The 23946-nt window shown below is 42.3% G+C and overlaps 1 long non-coding RNA gene across 1 annotated transcript in view; it reads right to left on the reverse strand.

The window, feature by feature from the left end:
- Window positions 1-17824, reverse strand: part of LOC121547075 — a 74300-nt gene extending 56476 nt beyond the window's left edge. The window contains exon 1 of the long non-coding RNA XR_005996486.1: window positions 17069-17824. This is a non-coding gene — a long non-coding RNA (uncharacterized LOC121547075). The remainder of the gene's footprint in view (window positions 1-17068) is intronic.
- Between the last annotated feature and the right edge of the window lie 6122 nt (window positions 17825-23946).

A 23946-nucleotide genomic window follows, 5' to 3' on the forward strand; every position in this document is an offset into this window, starting at 1 on the left:
CGAAACACAACCCAGCCGAGCCGCACTGCTTCTTGACACAATGTCCGCTTAACCCGGAAGCCAGCCGCACCAATGTGTTGGAGGAAACACTGTACACCTGGCGACTGTGTCAGCGTGCACTGCGCCAGGCCCGCCACAGGAGTCGCTAGTGCGCGATGGGACAAGAACATCCCTGCCGGCCAAACCCTCCCCTACCTGGACGACGCTGGGCCAATTGTGCACTGCCCCATGGGTCTCCCGGTCGCGGCCGGCTGCAACAGAGCCTGGAGTCGAACCAGGATCTCTAGTGGCACAGTTTGCACTGCAATGCAGTGCCTTAGGCCACTGCGCCACTCGGGAGGTGCTTTTTGGCAAACTTGAGTCAACTTTTTGGACGAGATGGATCCCATTATGTCTGGCGAAAACCCAACACTGCATTCCACAGCAAGAACCTCATTCCAACGGTCAAACATGGTGGTGGTAGTGTGATGCTTTGCTGCCTCAGGACCTGGATGACTTGCCTTAATAGAAGGAACCATTAATTCTGCTCTGTATCAGAGAAGCACAGCTGGGTCATGCAGCAAGACAATGATTCAAAAAACACAATCAAGTCTACATGAAAATGGTTAAAACGCAACAATTTTGAAGTTTTTGAATGGCCTAGTCAAAGTCCAGACCTAATCCCAATTGAAATGTTGTGGCAGGACTTGAAACGAGCAGTTCATGCTTGAAAGCTCACAAATGTCAACGAGTTAAAGCAGTTCTGCGTGCAAGAATGGGCCAAAATTCCTCCACAGCGATGTGAGAGTGATCAACAACTATAGGAAGCATTTGGTTGCACTCATTGCAGCTAAAGGGTGCACAACCAGTTATTGAGTATGAGGGGGCAATTACTTTTTTACACAGGGGAATTTGGTGTTGCATAACTTTGTTAATTAAATAAATTATATATACTATAAAATTATCTTTATTTTTTATTTTTTACTCAGGTTCCTTTTATGTAATATTAGGTTTTGTTGAAGATCTGATGAATTCAGTATAAAAAATATGCAAAAATAGAGAAAATCAGAAAGGTGGCAAATACTTTTTCACGGCACTGTAGCTCTATCATCAGAACTATACAGCAAGTAACTGCACGCTTTTCATGATCAGTAAACATCAATTGATAATGTCATTTCAGATACGTGAGGGTCCTGCAAGTGCTCCTATCATAGCACTTGCAGCAGGAACTGACATGTTGTCCACCCAATCAAAGGATCAGAGCTACAGTAGCTAGCACTGCAGTGCAGTGCAGTGCATACAATGTGGTGAGTAGTTCACTCAAAGACAGAGAAAGACAATAGTTGAACAGTTTTGAACAAATTAAGTTCTTCAAAAATTAAGGAGAAGCAAGAAAGAGCGACATCTAGCAATATTTGTTTTAACTTTCATTTTCACTTACTAGCTAGTTAAGGCTACTCAAAGACCCGGCTCAAACAGAGAGGGATGCTATGTTAGCTAGTTGGCTATGGCTATCCAACACTGGAGCTCTTCTAAGTCAAGGTAAGCTTTTGGTTGTATTAATTCATTGCCACCGTGGCCTGCCAGTGTAACTGCTAAACTGTACACTTTACTGCATGATTGTAGCGGGTTTACTAATGCATTAGTTCTAGTAGCTATGTTGACTATGTCATTAGCTATGGTGACAATGATGTAGGCTGTGTGTAGCGGTTAGAGGGTTTGGCTTGGAAAGGTTTTTTAGCCTGGTCACAGACAGCTGTTGTGTTGTGCACTGATGTCCACAAGCAAAGGGAAAAGGTGAAGGGGGGAGAGCGCGTAGATGTGAGAAGAAATTATACAACGACCAAAGTGATCATGCTGTTTGTATGTGGCTTATGAAAGTGAACTGTGTTTGCAGGTGATAAGGGGTGTATTCATTCCGCCGATTCTGTTGAAAAAACATTTCTTAAATGGAAGAAAATGGAACGGGGGAAAACATAACTGAATTTTTCCAATATAAACTCTCGTTTGCAACTGTTTGGACTAATGATTACACCCTTGATCAGCTAGATGCAGGCAAGAGTGTGCAAGGTGGTATTGAATGTGTCACTGTAGTAGCCTAAACCTATCGATGTTATATTGAGCTGGGTGAATGGAACATGAATGACAGTCATCCAATATGCTGTAATATAAATAAGGCCATGCTCATTAAATAAAAAATTGGCCTCCCTAATCTTATACGTCACCGACCGCCACTGCAACCAACGTAGGCCTACCTAGCGAAGTTAGCTAACATCATCCCCTTTCCAATATTGTTTTTAAGTGTTTAATCATGATTGATAGGCTACATTGATTGATGGACCACGTCAAATTGATTAGCTAGCTAATAACAGAATAACGTCAATATGGATAGCTAACAAGCTACCTTTCAGGGGATAAACTAGTTGGCTTTATCCAAATATTGTTTGATCTGATTGCCATCTATAGTGGTGATGACAGTAGTCAGACTGACAACTTTGCCAGGATGAAGACTTGACAATGTCAAGCTCTTTCCAAAAGCTTCATCTCTGATGAAGCAAGATAAATGACACATGTTCTTTGCTTAGCTAGCTAGCTACATGCCAAATGGATAGGCTACCCTCACATATCTGAAAATCCATGATCATGAAATGTATGCAGTTACAGTACTTGCTGTATAACTCTGATGATAGAGCTAAATGTGGAATAATCGGAAATGTGTAGTTCTGACTATGCTCTTCAAGAGGTGATGATATTGAAACCAAATAGTTATAGCTGGAAGTGGAAACCTAACTATTTTTGTCCATTCGTTTACTCCAATTAGGGGAGGGGTGGTAGGGTTAGGTGAAAATAATAAAGAAGGAAAATATATTTAATTAGTTTACTTTGATTAGGGGAGGGGTGGTAGGGTTAGGGGAAAATAATAACTAAGGAAAATATATTTAAAATATATATTTAAAATAATATATACAGTACCAGTCAAAAGTTTGGACACACCTACTCATTCAAGGGTTTTTCTTTATTTGTACTATTTTCTACATTGTAGAATAATAGTGAATATATCAAAACTATGAAATAACACATATGGAGTCATGTAGTAACCAAAAAACTGTTAAACAAATCACAATATACTTTATATTTGAGATTCTTCAAATAGCCACCCTTTGCCTTGATGACAGCTTTGCACACTCTTGGCATTCTCGTTTGAGGCAATCAGTTCTGTTGTGACAAGGTAGGGGGGTATACAGAAGATAGCCCTATTTGGTAAAAGACCAAGTCCATATATGGCAAGAACAGCTCACATAAGCAAAGAGAAATGACAGTCCATCATTACTTTAAGACATGAAGGTCAGTAAATCATGAACATTTCAAGAACTTTGAAAGTTTCTTTAAGTGCAGTCGCAAAAACCATCAAGCGCTATGATGAAACTGGCTCTCATGAGGACCGCCACAGGAATGGAAGACCCAGAGTTACCTCTGCTACAGAGAATAAGTTCATTAGAGTTACCAGCCTCAGAAATTGCAGGCCAAATAAATGCTTCACAGAGTTCAAGTCACTGACACATCTCAACATCAACTGTTCAGAGGGGACTGTGTGAATCAGGCCTTCATGGTCAAATTGCTGCAAAGAAACCACTACTAAAGGACACCAATAAGAAGAAGAGATCTGCTTGGGCCAAGAAACACGAGCATTGGGCATTAGACCAGTGGAAATTTGTCCTTTTGGTCTGGAGTCTAAATTTGAGAGACGCGGTGTGGGTGAACGGATGATCTCCGCATGTGTATTTCCCACCGTAAAGCATGGAGGAGGAGGTGTTATGGTGTGGGGGTGCTTTGCTGGTGACACTGTCTGTGATTTATATAGATTTCAAGGCACGCTTAACCAGCATGGCTACCAGAGCATTCTACAGCGATATGCCATCCCATCTGGTTTGGGCTTAGTGTGACTATCATTTGTTTTTCAACAGGACAATGACCGAACACACCTCCAGGCTGTGTAAGGGCTATTTTAGCAAGAATGAGAGTGATGGAGAGCTGCATCAGATGACCTGGCCTCCACAATCTCCTGACCTCAACCCAATTGAGATGGTTTGGGAGTCGGACCGCAGAGTGAAGGAAAAGCAGCCAACAAGTGCTCAGCATATGTGGAAACTCCTTCAAGACTGTTGGAAAAGCATTCCAGGTGAAGCTGGTTGAGAGAATGCCAAGAATGTGCAAAGCTGTCATCAAGGCAAAGGGTGGCTATTTGAAGAATCTCAAATATAAAATATATTTTGATTTGTTTAACACTTTTTTGGTTACTACATGATTCCATATGTGTTATTTCATAGTTTTGATGTCTTCTCTATTATTATACAATGTAAACAATAGTAAAAATAAAGAAAAACCCTTGAATGAATACGTGTGTCCAACCTTTGACTGGTAGTGTATACTTACAAACAAAAAATATATAAGGGATTGGAAATTATGCAGACAATTATATTGATAGAAGCCAAAATCTATCTGCAATAGTAAAGCTAAGTTATAACATTTACTTAACAATCCCTTGAAAACAGCTTGTAGTTGTCAATGGTTTTAGCGGAGCTGCGGGTCTCCTTGTCCCCCAGAAGCCACATTGAGCACTCCAGTAGGCAAGCAAAACTAAGAATCTTTCAAAAGTATGCTCTCTGTTTTTCTCACAGTCTAAACAGATGCTGGGCTTTCTAGGTGGACATGAAAGAGTTAACAGAACCGCTGTGAGCATAAGAGTGAGGAGGGCAATCTCACTTAGAGCACTTAAAGCTGTGACTTATCGCACTCCAACTCCAACAATGCCGGAAACAAGCCCAAGCTGGATCAGGAACGCAGTGACACATTAGCTACTTATGCCACAGGCTTACACTCTCTGGTCTAAATCTAAATCTATGTATTACTAAAGCAAGGTGTGTGTGTGTTAGGGGATAAGAGAACCAAATCCTTCTCTCATGACCAAGTAACCAAGCTGAGATGCTATGTCACCACTAGGGCTGTTACGGTGACCGTATTACTGCCACACCGGCTGTCACGAGTCATGAAGGCAGTCAAATTCCACGTGACCGTTTAGTCACCGTAATTAGGATCTCTGGTGCTGCTGATGGTCATTAGTAGCATACCAAACGTACTAACTACCTGGTACTCAGCACTCTATTGTCCCTCTAATCACTCTGACATAAATGTAAATGTAATCGAAAATCTTGCGAAGCATTTCTATAGGCTATGCAATTGTGTGAGAAAACAGAGTGATGGCCTCTATTAAAAAGAGGAGGATCCCATCAGCTTTCTATAGGCTAGGCCTACTATATTTATTTCTCAACTTTCCTAATATTAAGCACATTGCTTCTCTTTACAACAGCCATGTGAGTGAGTGGTGTTTCGGAGTGCGCAGCCGGGAGAAGGGAATTATAATTATTATATTCAGCCCAAGGGCACAACGGCCACAAAAGGCATGGATTTTTTTTAGGGGGCATTACGGCCACACAAAGGGGATGCCGCCGGGAAATTTGAGGCATTATGACGTGCTTCTCAAATTGTGAATGAGAGATTGTTAAAGTGTGTACAGCCTGCGCAAAAAACTAAGCAGAGCTCATGCATTTCATGCAAAATTTTTCAAATCATCATTAGTCGCATCATGCAGGCTTAGAATGTATAAAAATCCAAACATATAGCCCAACGTTTGTATCACAACTAAAGTTAAATAAATAACTCTAAATTAAGCATATGGGAGTACCTGATTCTTTGTTAACCGCTCAACACAGAATAGCTGCATATGCGCACTCCCTCAAATCGTTTGGAGAAAATATCCTTTCTATTTTATTCAGCTATGTTCAATTGTATATATACTATAAAATAATATAAAATAATGCCACGGAATTCTAAGCATATCTTGTGTGCTAAATGAACTAGTGTAGCCCACAGCCATATGGTATAGCCAGATCAGGGCCGAACATAAGGACAACTCAGAGTATGCTATTCTGTTCTTCTGAAATAGACAACCTTTTCTTCATATCATGTTTCTTTAGACCTGTCTAAAATAAATAATGAATTTATTGTATAATGCAGATGTTCCAAAGGTCCGCCTCAGTGGCCTGATTGGAAGCCAGGAGATGCTAGATGCTGAATGTGTTTATGTTAATTAACAGTCAATTACCGTGAGACCGGCAGTTATTTAATTGATAATGCCAGAGAAGCCGGTGTTTGGAGGATATATTGGCACGGGTGTTGTTAGGCAAGCCAATATATCCTCCAGCACCGGCTTCGAGGGCGTTATCACTTTTATACAACGGGTTACCAACATTTTCAAATAATGATTGACATATTTTCATTAAAAACGTTATTTTGCTGAATTTATTCATACTATTTCATCCATCCACAAGATATAGTCCAGACACAAATCTAGGATTGCTACCCAAGCTGGTCGTTCGTTCTATCGGTTCGGTTGCCAGAGACGCGACCCAGTCGTTCAGTCTTTTTGTTCTGTATCTAAGGACCCAGTTGTTTGTTCTAAATGTTCCATTGCCATACTGGCTGTCAACGTTCTTGTCCCTTGCTTGCTAGCTAGCCAACTACGGCTAACTTACAGGTACGTCAAACAGTGCTGCCAGAATAACAACAGTAGCTGCATTTGCATTTGTTTAAGCTGTTTTCTCGTGACATTTATTTGGATACATCCATAACAATGAGCTAATGAGGCGCGATTTCACATGGCATAGAAAATGTGCTCTATCGTCAGGAATCTGTTGTTCAGAGGAGCTAGCCAACAACACAGCTAAAACAATCACTTTAAACTGAAGCTGGAAAGATTACAAACTAGCTGCACTTTGTTTTGTGATTTCGACTGGCTGAGATACACTGCCTGCCTGTCTGTCTCGTCCCGACTCCCGACAGACACGTTCATTACTATGGGACAGCTGGAGATTGAATTTGAATATTGAAACAATGTTGCAAATGTCGGAGAGAAAGACAGCAAGGTTTATACAAATCTCCGCTGCTGAAAACTAAATGTTAGTCTAAAAGAAATGTGAGATAGTCTAGATCCTTTTTATAGTGGAGATCAAGTTTATAAATTGCCTGGCTGGGCTGATGAAACAGTGGATTGTGCAGTCAGATGGAACAGAGTAAATAGCCATTTTAACGTCATACATTTAGCCGGTGGTAACTTGTGGAATAGACACCGGCTGGAATGTGGTTTTAACCTATCAGCATTCAGGATTAGAACCACCCGTTGTATAATTGCTTGACAATCACCGGCTGACAAAATGTCATGACCGCCACAGCCCTATTACCACTTACTTACCTAACCTACTATAACGACACACACACACACACACACACACACACACACACACACACACACACACACACACACACACACACACACACACACACACACAGAGAGAGATCACATGTAGCAGATGGATCTGCTGGCATTTCACTGACATAAAACACAGGCCTACAGTGGTTTAACAGTGCTAAGAAGCAATGTGCAAAATGCTGATTATTTTAATCTGCAGGAGAGTGTAAAGGAATGTTGGACTTTGCTACACACACAGGCGTGCGTCTATCACACACTTTAACTGGTCCAAAGAAACCTATTGCAGCAGCCAGCTCAATGAAAAAGGCAACACTGTACATACACACATGCACACACATGCAGATAAACACGCGCACACGCACACACACACACAGATGCAGATACACACACAAACAAGGTTAATGATGTACAGCCTAACAGATCCATCTAAACGATGACCTTGTGTGTAGGACTTTGCATAGTTTGGCTTCCGTATAAAAAAGTGAGCTGAGGCAGAGGATTGTACCGAGCATAAGTAAGTAAACCACCTAAATTCCTCTCACACGCTTCGACAGGAATCCAACGAACAGGCGAAGGAGGTGGAGAGGTGGTGGTGGGGCAGAGGAGAGAAGGAGAGAAGGGTGCACTCTTTTCAAAGCCAGGGCATAATTTGTACTGTTCTCAGTGTGGTGTGGTGCTAATACAGAGTGTAACATGTAGCAATGAAGAACGAGGTCGCCAATCGCCAGCGATGTTAACCCTTTGTAGGGACAGACAGAGCATGAGGGCCCAGGGGAGCCCAGCAAACCACAGATACTCTCAGTACAAAGCAGAAGGAAAAAACAGAGTATTGTAAAAGCTTAGGTGAAGAGACTTAAGGAAGAAGAAAAGATTAGTCAATGACTGGGCAGCACATGAAAGAAGATGCTGTTTCCTTATTCTATATAGCCCGCTTTGAGGCCTGTGGAAAGCACTTGATCAATAACATGCATTATTGTCCTTATTAATAACATTAGAACGCTGACGCTCAAAGAGGACATCAATAGGCAGGCACATGAAAAGAGAGATGATTAGTGAAGTGCTAAAGGAGGGGCCAGCTAGGAAAATATTCATAAGGGCCACCAGTCTATCCCAAGGGCCCCTCTCTCTTTAAACAAATTGAAGAGAAGGGGGAAAGTGTTCTGTTCATCCTCAGAACCACCAGAACATTTGAGAGCGAGAGCGAGAGAGGCAGAGGCCTCTCTGCAGCCAAACTACACACTAGTCTCCCACTTACAGCCGGGTCGGCATTGGGTGTCTCAGAAGTGGAAAGAAAACGGAGCATGTTCCTTTTATTGTTTGTTTTTCTAGCACTTTGTGTTATTCTGGTTCCCTCTCTCTGTTCTCTCTGTCTTTACGTTACATAATGAGGTCCATCCATCCCAATTAGGAGGTGTTGCTTCCTGACGAGGGGTGTGTGTTGTGGGTAAGGGGAGAGAAGGGAGGGCGGAGGGGGACTGGGTTCTGTGTTCTTCTTCTGAGAGCTTTTTTAATTGTGTATAAAATAAACTGGGGTGCTGAGCATCAATCATTAGCTCATGCAAATATCAAGAGGGGTAAAGCTAACCCAACTATCCCTAAGGATTACTCTTACACACTATGGATTCGGTATGCTGAACAACTTGAGAGGCTTTCAATCTTGATGAACCACAGGCAAAACCAATCACACCTACTCAAGAAATACAACATAAAACCCTAAATCCAATACTTTCAGCCTCCATTGCCAGTCTTCATAGAGAAACATGGAGACACTCCACACACATTTCTCTCCCTCCGTCACACATGCAAAGCTGAAGTGTGTTTTTGTTTTGGGAGGAAGAGAGGGTTAATTACTTGCACTTCTCAATCAGAAACATATTTACTGAGTTCTCCCCTCTCTCCTTTCTCTTTCATTCTGGGGGATGGAGGGAAGGAGGGATGGAGGGAGTAGGGGGTTAACTCCTTGTGTGTCTCAATGGAGAACAGCTGCTGGGTGCTGGCCAGGGACAGTTCCACTTGGCTAGAGAGAAGACCAGAGACCCCCTGGGGAGGACAGGCGAGATGAGAGGTGGGGAGAGAAAAATATATAGTAGGAGTGGGGAGAAGATGGAAGGGCTAGAGAGATAGGGCAGGAAAAGGAAAATGTATAGAAGAGGAGAGGAGGAGAGGAGTGTTAATAGAAGTGCTGAGTGGTTCCCATAAACAGGACCTGGTTGAACAGATCATAGTAGCCTGAGGGTATATCACAATATCACAGCACAGCTGCCTTTACAGAGCAGTAGAGTGATTCAAAAACACACAACTTCATCTGCTAGTAGAGGACTCACAAACGGACACTGGGATATCAACAGAAAAACCATTACAAACATATAGCAAAATAACTGCAAAAAAAACAGACCAAACTCAAACGACGCATCATCAGTGTAAAAAAAAAAGCTTTGCTTCGTACCAACCAACAAACCACCGATTCCCCCCCAGAGAAAGAGGCACTGTGGGAACATGTTTGGTAGCAAAGCATTCTGGGAAAAGACACAAAAGTGTAACAGGCTCACCTGGGTGATTTGCTACACTGGCTGTTTTTCTCCAGTCTGTCAGGGATTGGTAATGCTTTAATGAGCTAGCTGTCAGTACATGGTGAGTTGTTTGTGACACCGCAGAAAAAATGCATTATATAAACAGCACCCTCTCGGAGATAGGCTATAATCACATAGGGAAGGGGGAGGGAGTCGTTCAGTCGTTCTGTTGTCAGGAGGTGTTGCCAACGATGCAGACAACTCCATATTTTATGGAGCGTTTCACTTGCTGTTTTTAAGAGTTAGTATCTGAATAGAACTATATCTGTGTCTGTATCTGGCAGTGCTGGAATCTGTGAATGGGTAATAAGGTCAGAAGACCATTGTGGCTGGGACTGTTGGCCGATTCTTGAACCACTGGGCAATTCATGCATGGAGCGTTGCCGCCACCCAGAGGTTAAAGGGAACATAAAAGCTTCCCTGCAGTGCTCTATGCCCAATTCTAAATAGGCCTCTAGCCGCTTCTGTTCCATCTTCAACCTATCTGGGAACAAGGAGGAGCTTGTACCATACTGCTTATACCTGTCAAGTAATTTCAGAGTTGGAATTAGGCCGTAGCCATCTGACCTCAAGCATGTGTGTGTGTGTGTTTTTGGTTTTACTATCCTTGTGGGGACCAGGAAAGGAAAACAGGGAAAATTCAGACAAGTGGGGATTTTGCCGGTCCCCACAAGGAAAAAGGCTATTTTAGGGGTTAGGTTTAGGGTTGCAATTAGGGTTTGAATTAGGGTTATGGTTTAGGGATAGGAGTTAAGGTTAGGGTTAAGGTTAGCCTTAGGGGTTATGAAAAAAATGTTGGTCCCAACAAGGATAGTAAAACAAACGTGTGTGTGTCTGTGTGTATATGAGAGAGAGAGAGAGAGAGACCGAGCGCACCCCACAGGCCCCACCCACCACCAGAGCATCACCATCTCCATCGGCGCAGCCAGCCTGGACTGAGTCTAGCCTACTACCCCATACCAGACCACCACCTCTACCAGACCAGAGAGGCAGCCCCCTGGCCCAGACCTGGCCCTCCTCCACGGGGCCCAACAGCAGGACCAGCACAGCTATGCGGAGGCCATCAGAGGAAGGGAGAACACTGTAGGTAGGAATGAGTGAAATTAAACAGCTCATCCATTACATATGCACTAAACGCACACACACACACACACACACACACACACACACACACACACACACACACACACACACACACACACATAGCTATTGTACTAAGAGTTTGCTTGTTCAATGAATAGGAAGAAGGAAAAAATAAAAAGAGAACAAATGTTTGCTGTTATCCTGTTTATCTCACTCTTAACATCTTAGTAGTTAGTAGTTACTGTATTTTTAACTATGTTATTCTTTATTTTTGCAACATGAAATCGCTATCATTTAGCATGTGGAACATTCAGGGCTTTAACTCGTCAACCTTTGGACTGAAGAGTTTAGCACTGGAGTTTTTTTTTTTTTATCGGAAAGATGTTTATGTCATCATTCTTCAGGACATATGGTGTAAGGCAGACATTGTCACTCACCGGCCCACAGTCTACAGAGAGGTAATTGTGCCGTCACAGAAACACAGCTCTGGATAGATCATTTGGTACAAATCCTAACTACATAATCTAATTGATCCCTGAAACTGAAGAAATTGGTTGTACTTACAGATAAATATGTGTTCCTTTGCACAATATATATCCCCCCTCAGAATCCCTATATTACTCAGAGGAGATATTCCCCACCCTTGAGGAAGAGACATGCCATTTCCAGGCCCAGGGAAATGTGTTGATCTGTGGGGACACAAATGCGAGCACAGGAACACTACCTGATCTAACGACCACACGAGGGGACAGCTTTATTACAGGCCATACTGTTTCTAACTGTCTTAATCTCCCCCATAGAAACAACAGTGCCAGCACCATTATCAAAAAGGGAAGGGATCTGTTGCAGCTCTGTCGAAGCCTGGGTCTGTACCTACACTGGTAGGCTACGGGGGGGGGCTCTTTGGGGAGATTCACCTATTGCGCACCTCTTGGCCACAGCACAGTAGACTATATGATTACAGACATTGACCCTTTCACTCTCAGCTCATTCACCGTCAAGCCACTAACACCTCTGTCTGATCACAGCCAAATTACCTTATTCCTCAAAAGAACAGTGTGAGGACAGACGCTGGGAGACGAGAAGCAAGTACAGGGAGTGAACATTTAATATATACAAACATGAAACATAACACGGACAGCGTCTGGACAGGGGAAACATAACGACATTAATGCAGACACAGGGATCAAACTGAGGAACAGACAGATATAGGGGAGGTAATTAAACAGTGATGAAGTCCAGGTGAGTCCAATGAAGCGCAGATCCGCGTAATGATGGTGACAGGTGTGCGTATTGATGGGCAGCCTGGCGTCCTCGAGTGCCAGGGAGGGGGAGCGGGAGCAAACAGACCTCGAAACAACCACACATTCACAGCCCAGAAAGCTGTAAACATCAGAAATTCATTCGGATGAGCCCAAAACAGCACAGAAGAATACCAGAAAGCAACCAGTAACCAAAAAATCCAAACACTCTTAGATAACTTTGTGGTTACCACATACTGTATACATACACAGTAAAGAAGGCCTCAATCTATCAGTAAAACACATCAACAATATATTCAGGCAAACGGCAAAAGAAGCACAACTGAAATGGATAAAAAACAAACCAAAAAAGACTAGCACATACCCAAATAATGATGAATTACGCCTTAATTACTGTGAAAGTTTAAAACTCTATAAACGTACACTCAGAACCAAAAAAGCACAGTAGAACAGCTAGCAACAGACACTAATTGAGGAGTCTATGAACACAGACAACTTCTGGAAAAATAGTAAAAACCTAAACAAGAGGAATTGGCAATACAAAATGGTGAAATATGGACAACCCATTTTAAAACACTCTACAACACTGTTCAAACTAATGCAAACGCAGAACAATGCAACATTTATGAGAAGTTGGATTAGAAAAAGCTATAAAGGACAATCAAAATCCATTGGACTCCCCAATTACTGACCAGAAGCTCTAAAAGAAACTTAAGGCCCTAAAATTGAAAAAAGCATGCAGACCTGATGGCATCCTAAATGAGATGCTTAAATTCACTAGCGCAAAATGTAAATTGGTTATATTAAAACTGTTCAATTTGATCCTAAGTGTAGGTTATTTCCCTGACATCTGCAATCAAGGACTCATAACCCCAATTATTAAGGAGGGAGACAAATTTGACCCTAACAACAGAGGCATTTGAGTGAACAGTAACCTGGGGAAGGTTTTATGTAGTATTATAAATGTAAGAGTTCTAAACTTCCTAAATAAGCACAATGTCTTGAGTAAAAGCCAAATTGGATTTATACCAAAACATCGCACGACTGATCATATTTACACCCTACACACCCTGATAGATAAACATGTCCACCAAAATAATACTAACATTTACGCCTGCTTTATCGACTTCCAAAAAGCAGTTGATTCTTTTGGGCATTCAGGACTGTTCCACAAAGTTATTGAAAGTGGTGTAGGGGGTAAAACATATGACATAATTAACTCAATACAAGCAGCATCAAAATTGGCAAGAAAATAACAACATTCTTTAACCAGTGGCGGGGCCTTTGCCTGGGTTGCAATCTGAGCCTGCGCTCTTCAATATTTACATCAACGAATTGGCCACTATTCTAGAAAAATTATCAGCCCTTCGTGTTAGTCTCCACAATTCAGAAGTTAAATGCCTGCTATTCGCAGATGACCTGTGCCTGCTGTCACCCACAGCACATGGCCTACAGCAGAGTCTGGACCTGCTGGAGCAGTAATGCCAGACCTGGGCACGGGCAGTAAACCCCAAAAAGACCAAAATCATTATTTTCCAGAGAAGATCCAGATGTCAGGGAATTACACCAAAGTTCTGAATTGGTACAAAATATAGCCTATAGAGTACTACACACACTACAATTACTTAAGTTGAAATATAAGCTCAACTGGACACCTAAATGAGGCAGTGAATGAACTGAGAGAGAAAGCAAGAAGGGCATTCTACGCCATTAAAAAACAAATTTAAATGGGAATACCTATTAACATTTGGCTAAAACGAATTAAATGTGTCATTGAACCAATTGCACTTAATGGCAGCGAGGTGTGGGGTCCACTTGCAAAACAAGATTTCACCCAATGGAACAAACATCCCATTGAAACCCTGCATGCAGATTTCTGTAAGATTCTCCTACATGTCCAGATGAAAACTACAAACAATGCATGCAGGGCAATATCCACTAATAATAAAAACTACAAAAAGAGCAATTCAGTTTTAGAAACATCTCAAATACAGTGATCCCCTCTCATATTATTACCAAGCCCTGCAATGCCAAGAGCTGAGCAAAGAAAAAAGTCCCCTCATCCAGCTGGTCCTGGGGCTGAGTACACAAACCTATTCTACTAACACACTGAACCTCAGGACCAGAACATCCAATCAATCAGAATAAACCAAATTACAACACAGTCAAAACAAAACTACATTACCTATTGGGAAACACTAGTACAAAACTAAATGCAGTGCTATGCAGTATGAAAAATGTATGCACTCACTAACTGTAAGTCGCTCTGGATAAGAGCGTCTGCTAAATGACTGAAATGTAAAATGTAAATGTCTATCTGGCCCTAAATCGACAGTACACCATGGCAAACTATTTGACCATGGTTACTGATCAAAAGCTTAGAAAAACCTTGACAAAGTACAGGCTGAGTGAGCACAGCCTTGCCATTGAGAAGGGTAGACACAGGAAAACCTGGCTCCCTGTAGAGGAAAGGCTGTGCAACCACTGCACCACAGCAGAACCTGAGACAGAGCTGCATTTCCTGACAAAATAGTAAAAAAAATTTTTTTTAAATGTGAAACCCTTATTGAAGGTTTCAAAGACCTCTCTGATGAGAATAGTCTACCCGTCCTGACACTTATCCAGAGCAACTTACAGGAGCAATTAGCATTAAGTGCCTTGCTCAAGGGCACATCGACAGATTTTTCACCTAGTCGGCTCAGGGATTAGAACCAGCTACCTTTTGGTTACTGGCACAACGCTCTTAACCACTATGCTACCTGTTGGCGGTGCACTACATTGCTGCATGAGGGACAGTTTCTGACAGACCAACCTGCACATGTCCTCTATGCCACTGTTATTGTTCAATGTATGGTTATTTTTACCCTTGATTATTGTTGTTATTGATTGTCCCGTTGACAATCTTGATTATTATTATTTAAATTATGTTAATTTTGTAAATGAATCACACAATCTCCAAAGTACGCTTTGGCAATATGCATATTGTTACGTCATGCCAATAAATCAAATTGAATTGAATTGAGAGAGAGCAAGCATGCAAGTGAGTGAGCAAGCGTAAAATCTTCATATTTGGAAATGTCTAACTTTCGTTCATGCATTTCTTCACTACATGGTATCCACAATACAAAATATCTCACCAGAGGTATAGGGACATTAGTACACCCTAGTGGTGGTGACAAGGATGGTTATTTTCCTGCTAATAAAAAGGCCCTTGCCTGCAGTACTAGCTCATCACCAGTTGGTGGGTGTATTTGACTGTGTTGGGCATCTTGTTGTACATTGAGTGGGCTCTAGGAGACTCCAAGAGGTTGTTAACCCGTTCAAACCACAAGGTGGAAGCAGAGCCTTTACTACAGACACGATAGATGCACCTGTACTTCAACAGGTAATACACACACATGTCCTGTTCTGTTCCACAGTTTAGTTCCACAGTTTAGTTCTAAGGGTCCATGTAAATGTCTAATTTGCAGCCATGGAACCCTGACCTGCTAGCCTGAGTGCCAGTCTGTTTGTGCTATCATGTCAACTCCTTGTCACTCATTGTTATGTTTGGCTTGACAATGAGCAATGGAGTTGGCAAGACCACCAACAGATCTGGGACCAGGCTATGAGGGGGCCAATTGTGAGTTGAAGCAGCAACCCTGCCATTACATAACAGTGCACTACCACATGTACCTTAAAGGTCCAGTTAACTTGGCAGAAATAATTAAACGTTTCCATATAGGGAGGCCAAACTGATATTGAATGGTAGGACAAGTCTGTACACTTCACCACCGGTTGAGAGCAGCAAACTATAAGAACTCTAGTTCTCTAGACGTCACCATAGAAACTACCTGCACAAAGTTGCTTGCCATGACATGATAAGTTTTGGAGAAAATGCATAGGCTAACTTTACGTTTATGATAGGATTATAAACTCTTTGGACCACTTTGATCAAATAACAAACATTATTAATCGCCAAACCCACTGGCTCCAGGCCATCTATAAATCACTGCTAGGCAAATCCCCTCCTTATTTTAGCTCATTGGTCACCATAGCAACACCCACCCGTAGTCTGCACTCCAGCAGGTATATCTCACTGGTCATCCCCAAAGCCAACACCTCCTTTGGCCACCATTCCTTCCAGTTCTCTGCTGCCAACGACTTGAACAAACTGCAAAAATCTCTGAAGCTGGAGACTCTTATCTCCCTCACTAACTTTAAGCATCAATTGTCAGAGCACCTTACCAATCACTGCACCTGTACACAGCCCATCTGAAATTAGCCCATCCAACTACCTCATCACCATATTGTTATTTATTTTGCTCATTTGCACCCCAGTATCTCTATTTGCACATCATCTCTTGCACATCATCGTTCAAGTGTTAATACTAATTGTAATTATTTTGCACTATGGCCTATTTATTGCCTAACTTGCTACATTTGCACAAACTGTATATATATATATATATATATATATATATATATATATATATATATATATATATATATATATATTAGTATATATATATATATATATATATATATATATATATATATATATATAAAATTCTGTTGTATTTTTGACTTTATGTTTTGTTTTACCCCATATGTAACTCTGTGTTGTTGTTTTTATCGCACTGCTTTGCTTTATCTTGGCCAGGTCGCAGTTGTAAATGAGAACTTGTTCTCAACTGACTTACCTGGTTAAATAAAGGTGAAATAAATAAATAAAATAAAAATTAAATGGCATGCAAGTTGCTTGCATACACGCATAGCGGACTAAACTCCACTCTATAATAGAGTCCGCTAAAATGTACATAGACAGAGATTAAGCCTATTTAGAGAAACATAGGAAAGTGATTTACCTGTAAGGCCACTGCAAAACTATGTTCTTGTTACGTCTTATCCAGAGCTGACATTTTACAATCCAAATTTCAGTTTCTTCTTACATCACGCACAGGGCCGTTATGTGACATCCACCTGTGTCACTGATGGTGATTCGTTCTGAAAGCCCAACTACTGGACAACTGTAGACTATGGATATGACACGGATATGAATGTTCATAAGCATAATGCGTAAAAAGATATCCACAACCTAAATGCTGAACCCCGCGCACGCGTAAATCAATCCACAGCTGAACACAACTCCATACAAAGCTCTCCACAATGCACGCACATCTGACCATGGACAAGGGATAGGCTATCCCATGAGATCCAACAGTCAACGAACCACAGAGCAGATGACGGCGAAACCCGTTTAATTTATAAAATGCACTTAAACAGAATAAATCCAGATTTGGATTAAATGTTCTCGCGTAGTCCTGTCTGTTCTTTGTGTTGACTTGTTCGACTGTAGCTTGATCCAGCGGTTTGGAGTGTAGCCGCGCACTAGTTCCTTACGCATCTCCGCAGTTCCAAAGAGTCTCTTATCACGCGGTAAAAACCAGCACATAACTGAGCCATGCTGAGAGCTACTAACCCAAAGAATTTTGGCAGTGGCCGATGGGATATGTAGTCCCCACCCACAAAAATGTGTGACTCCAGCTGTTCCCAACTTGCATTAAACACATACTTTTGTAATGTAAGTAGGCTACATGGAGTTGTTCACCTCTTTTTCTGTATTCTCCTGGTCTCGCTTTAATCAAATTAACAGAACTTGACAGTAACACTATAGGCTATATCCAAGAATAGGCCCTTCTCTGTCTAAAGGCTCTGCTCGCAGTCTTACATCACCTTGAAGTCTCCCTGCCCACAGGCATGCGGTTATTTTTGGAGTCTTTTAAATTACTAGCAAGCAAAAGCTTGGCTTGGCTAAGAAGAGTAGTGGATCTATACACAGAATGGACTGGGTGAGTGTGGGAAGAGTGCGTTAAAAGCGGCAATCAACGGGAAGCTAACTGTCAAAAACGTTTTGTACAGCACATTGTTCTTCTATTTTTCTTGCAATATAGACCAATATGAAACTTTAAACTGCGTTATATAGTTATCATTGCCGTTGTTCAAGTTGGTTCCCAAGAGTCAAAACTGCCAGATGTTTCGGATGCCATCAATGTTTAATCCGTGCCGGGTTTTCCCTCCCACACTCACACCTGGATTCCCAAGCACCTGAACTGCACAAGATCCTGTAAAGATGCAGGTACTTGATCGCGTTCTTGTGTGAGCAGGGCTGAGCGGTTATGGAAAGTGTGTGCTTACACGGCGTTGCGTGACTAGAGGGGTCGGGCCGGGGAACACAAAGACATTGTTCAGTGTGTGATCAGTCAGTCAGTCAGCCTCTCCAGTAACACAGCAACATTCCTCCAGCGTTCCTCAGCCTCCCCCTCCCTCCACCCCCCTCCCTCCACCGCTGCACAGGCTGCTGCTGCTGTGGGTTAACCATGGGAAAGCGAAAGTGATGTCTTTATAATTGGGTGTTATAGTGGTTCCTGCCCTTTGTGTGGTTTTCTATATTTAGCAACATGTAAGAGAGAAATTATAAATGAAACCTTTTAAACAAGCACAAAAACAGTAACTTCGAATGATTCCTATTCACAAAAATGGTCACAATGGGAACATGACATAAATCGGTCAACAAATGTGTCAGAATAACCCACTGCTAAAGGAATTTCTGAGAGATCTTAAGTCTTCATCTGCTTTAGGGTTTTGGGACACTACTTTCTATCTCTCTGGTCTCTCTCTGGTCTTTTGGGTCTCCCTAGTCTCTCTCTGGTCTTTTGGGTCTCCCTCTCACTCTCTTTGTCCTGTCTGTGTGTTTTCTCTGCCTCCACTGTCACAGGGGCTCATTCAGAGGCAGAAAAACAAATGTTTCCTTATGTAGCTGTGAGGGATGCCAGCACTGGGAGCAACACAAGAGAAGCTACTCTCCTCTCCTCTTCTTTCTTCTCAGCACACTACAGCTCTTCAGCCTGGCTGCCTGCGGGCACGACTGGGGGCACTCAGGGCATAAACTATCAGAGAGAGAGAGAGAGACATAAAGTGAAACAGCTCTATACAGAGACTTTAGGGATACATTGAACTCTACCTGATTGGGAGGTATAGTTATTATCTCTGTCTTGTCTGTCTGTCTTTCACTTATAAACAGTCTCTCCCGAGTGGCGCAGTGGTCTAAGGCACTGCATCGCAGTGCTAGCTGTGCCACTAGAGATCCTGGTTTGAATCCAGGCTCTGTCGTAGCTGGCCGTGACCGGGAGACCCATGGGGCGGTGCACAATTGGCCCAGCGTCGTCCAGGGTAGGGGAGGGAATGGCCAGCAGGGATGTAGCTCAGTTGGTAGAGCACGGTGTTTGCAACGCCAGGGTTGTGGGTTCGATTCCCACGGGGGGCCAGTATAAAAAAATATATAAAAAATGTATGCACTCGCTAACTGTAAGTCGCTCTGGATAAGAGCGTCTGCTAAATGACGTAAATGTAAAACACACACACAGTCAGTCCAGTGAATGAATAGACAGGATGGTGAGTGTTTGTGGAAATGAGTGCTTACAGATCCCGAGGGGTGCAGAAGCCACTTAGAGAGAGGAAACCAGCCAATCAATTAGCCCTACTAGAGGACACAACCATGTTATTCTCCACATCCTCCCATCCCAACTGTTAGGGCTGTGTTTAATTTAAATCACTTCCCCTCGTCCCCACCAGACATGCACACACACAATACAGTGTAAGTTACACTGATGCCGCTAAGTGAGTATGGTGTTACCTTTGAGGTTTCTTTGTGTGAGTTTTTTCCTAGGGTAAGGGATGCTGGTGACAATGAAGGCACCTGCATAACTATTGAAACCTCAACCATGCTGTCCCTGAGTAGGTTATTCCTCAAATCTGTGTGTGTATTGGCTTCGTGTGTCTGTGCGAGTGAGTGGATTTGCGTGACAAAGAGACATCCAGCCGCCTGTCCCAGTATTTTGGTTAAGTGGGCTCTGGCATGCAAAGGCTTGTCTCTTCAACAACGTGGCGTATTGTACTTCTAACATGCTCTCCCACCGCCAACACAGCAAGAGAGAGAACCCTGAAAAACACACATGACAAAAACTACAGACGATTCATGATAGATTGTATGTGATCAATAACTATTAATACATATACAGCCATATCACAAAGCCATATCCCTCTCATATGATGATACGGTTATCATTAAATCGACCAGAATGTAGGGACATTCAATCTGTTGAACTTGGTTGAACTATGCTGCGGTGTCCAATTACTTAATGGGTCTGGGGTCTATGATTCAGCGGGCTGATACTGGAAGATTTGTTTTATCCTCTATAAGCCAAGGAGCATAAGAGGTTTTGACTTTGTCATGTTAGCTATGCCAATGACTCAGGTATCAGGATTTATCACTGAAATCTCCTTTTTGTCTGAGCATGAGAGAAAGAGCGAGAGAAAGAGCGCAAGAGACTCAGCCGTTGCGATGCAGTCCTCATAAAGGTAGTATTGTTAAGTTGCGTGCGAAGCTCCTGGTTTGAGCTTTTGGGTCTCTGCCCACTCTTGTTAACCACAGAACCTCCCCCTTCCAGTAAACATTTGATGTCCGCACGCAATCCCTGGAGTGTCTCCTCCCCGTTTCACTTTTTTTCTCCTTCTCACTTACACACACACACATTCTCCCAGGGCATGAGTAAGCACCTGTCAGTAAGGTGTACTGTCATTGGTTGAAGCTGTAGCCTTTCAAAGCCTTACAACGGGATCATCTTTAGAGTTAAACTATCATTCCTTTCTCGACCCCCTCTTTATGATTGAGATAATACCTTATATCTGTACTCATACTATCCACTCACAGGTTAGCTAGATCTCACACACTCAATCCCTTATCCCACCTTATCCTACTTTTAGCACCCATTCCGTATCCCTACTCTACATCCTCATATCCTATGCTTGAGCATCATACTCTACTCAGCACTCTCCTAGTGTAACAGTGCTCTAACAGTGCTGTACTGTTCTTTGCCTTTGGATTGGCTACTTCTGACATTCTTTGACCGCCTCTCCAGACCAGATTACTAGCAGCCGGCCTGTGGTCAATGCTCCCAACTGTTCTCCTCATACAGGACTATGGCCACCAGACAAAGGAGCCATTTGAGCCCAAACACAAAGTAAAGAAAGGGTCCCTTCTCTTGGATCCTGTGTGCTCGAGAGACTATGTGAGTGTATGTGAGCGTATATATATATATAGTGTGTGCGTGGTCCATGCTTGTGGCTTCCCACTCTCTCTGGTGCCCAATAAAGTCAGGGAAGATCCGTAACAATAGCCATTGTCCTGCCTATACTAATCCCTGCCCTCAGCAAGGTGGGCATGGGCTCTCCGGGCGATGCTGGCACAGGGTGGCTATGAAAGGGGTTCTTTGTCCTTCACCTTCACCCTGTCAACAAGGTGTTTCCTGCACTGGCATTCCGACTCAATGAGAAGCAAAACCTCGTCTCGCCTCTCCCTATCATACTTATCACAGCTCAAAAGAAAAACAAATAGGAAAAAGAAAACCCACACAAGCATACACCTCTATGTGTGTGCCAGTCGACTAGCTGCCAGGTCCTAGGCTTACACAAAGCTTACAAAGGTATAGAAGTGCAGTGGAGTTGAGCATTGCTACATAAGGATGGGTCATGGCTCAGGGTACTGGTATCATTGTCTAGCACTCTGAACAATGGATCGACAATGGATACATTGCACAAGACCAGGCCTCAGTCAAAGTGGATGTTCTATTGAACACGTTCAGATTATCTCGAAAAGACTGAAATGGCAAGAAAACAGAGACAGAAAAAGAACGGACGAAAGAGTGAGCAAGTAATAGAGAAGGATGTAGGAAAGGATAGTGGTGTCATGTACAGTTTCCAGAGGGCTGCCAAAGTTTTTTTCCCATCTCTGTTCAGGAATGGAACATTTCATTACAGAACATTTCCGCTGTACTGCACTCTGTGTTTTCCCCAGGCCCAGTACATAGACTAGTAGAGTTCACCTTTCGAGTACTTTATCATCTCTCCACTGTCTCATGTCCACTGTTCATAGTAGTGGCCACACACACATAATTTCTGCTGACAGGGAAGTGCAGTGTGCCAGAAGCACAAAACAGTCCATTGTCACTGTATGACACCTTTACATTGGTTAGTGCATAAGGAAGTATGAATATGGCTACTTCTGAGTATAACTCATGTCTTTATGCATATGTGTTGATGTTTTTATGCATATCTCCCAATGGCAAAAATGCATGATTTACCCCACATTCAAGTTATAACATGTATTTCCAGCTAGGCTTGGGCCGTGTACAGTTAGAACACAGCTGCATGACAGTAAAGGTCTACAGTACAGTATGTGATTCATTCCAGTGAATCATGAGTCACTGGGGCAGTGGCTGAACCAGGGTTGACCCCACTGACTAACAACATAGAGAAACACACACATTGTGGAAGCAGTATTGGTTTATTACATCATCAACACCATCAATAACACATCTCTCTCACTTTTTCTTGGGATTGGTTCTATCCAACCCCCTCCTAGAATAGAGTCAGGCAGCGAGACCAGGGACAGTTTGTATCAAGCGTGTCAGACTAGGAGTGCTGATTTAAGATCAGTTTAGCCTTTTAGATCACAATGACTGAGATTACATGGACAGGGAAGTCCTTATCCGAGATCGTCCCAAGTGTTTAAAAGCACCCTGCCTCACGCAGTACAGTACAGTTCATGAATGGAAAACTAGAAACGCAAAAAGGAGGTTGCATTTTAGTTACGTAGCTAGCATTCCATTTGGCTAGCTGTAATATCTGACTTCTCACACAAACTTCACATTAGTCATTACATTTCATTTCACCTGTAAGAATAACGGAATGTAATAATATCATAATAACAATGCAATAAGAATGGAAAGGTGTGCTAAAATTGAGAAACGCATAAGAAATAAGCTAGCTATAAAATGTTGCTATTCCCATCCAAAGGCAGTTTCATCACACAGTGGACTATGCATACTGTTCTCTCTCTCTCTCTCTCTCTCTCTCTCACACACACACACACACACACACACACACACACACACACAGCAAGAATGTATGCGAGAAAAAGCTAAATAAAGTTAAATAGAAAAAGAAAAACAGACACAGAATCACGCTGTAATTTAAATGTTTGATTCATGGAAGAAGAAAAATGAATGCCATCCTGAATGAATTAGGTGTGCACCATTTCTGAATATATTACATCATAATCTGAGCAAAGATCAGGCAAGCCAACACATTCAGATGGGTATTTGTGACATGTCTGTAGACACAGATCCCTGTGTTTCCTTCAGTGACCATAACTAGCCTTCAAAACACAGTGTTGAGGTACAACTGTGCAGTGGCCGACACAGCTGGAGCCAAAATAGAATAAGCCCTTAGAGGCGTAACCCCATTCAAAATAAAATATCTACTTTTCATAAATGGCTGTCTCAGTGCCAATCTAAACTAGTCATACAAACATCTATCTTCAAGTATCGTCATATTTTATCATTAGGATCCAGTATCAAACATTATTTTTTGCATTTTCAAAAAATTAAAATAAAGATTTGGTTGAGCTTCCTAAAAGGGCAATCTGCGGTTGAAACAATAACAAAGCGCAAACCCCACCACTCTCAAATTTAAACATAGCCATGGATGCAAAGACTGACCATCCATGATATTCAAATGATAGTTTTAACCATGTTTTGAGACTATACAGTGCCTTGCAAAAGTATTCATCCCCCTTGGCATTTTTGCAATTTTGTTGCATTACAACCTGTGTGCAAGAGTGTGC

Source organism: Coregonus clupeaformis, chromosome 31 (genome assembly GCF_020615455.1).
Source record: "Coregonus clupeaformis isolate EN_2021a chromosome 31, ASM2061545v1, whole genome shotgun sequence".
NCBI lineage: Eukaryota > Metazoa > Chordata > Actinopteri > Salmoniformes > Salmonidae > Coregonus > Coregonus clupeaformis.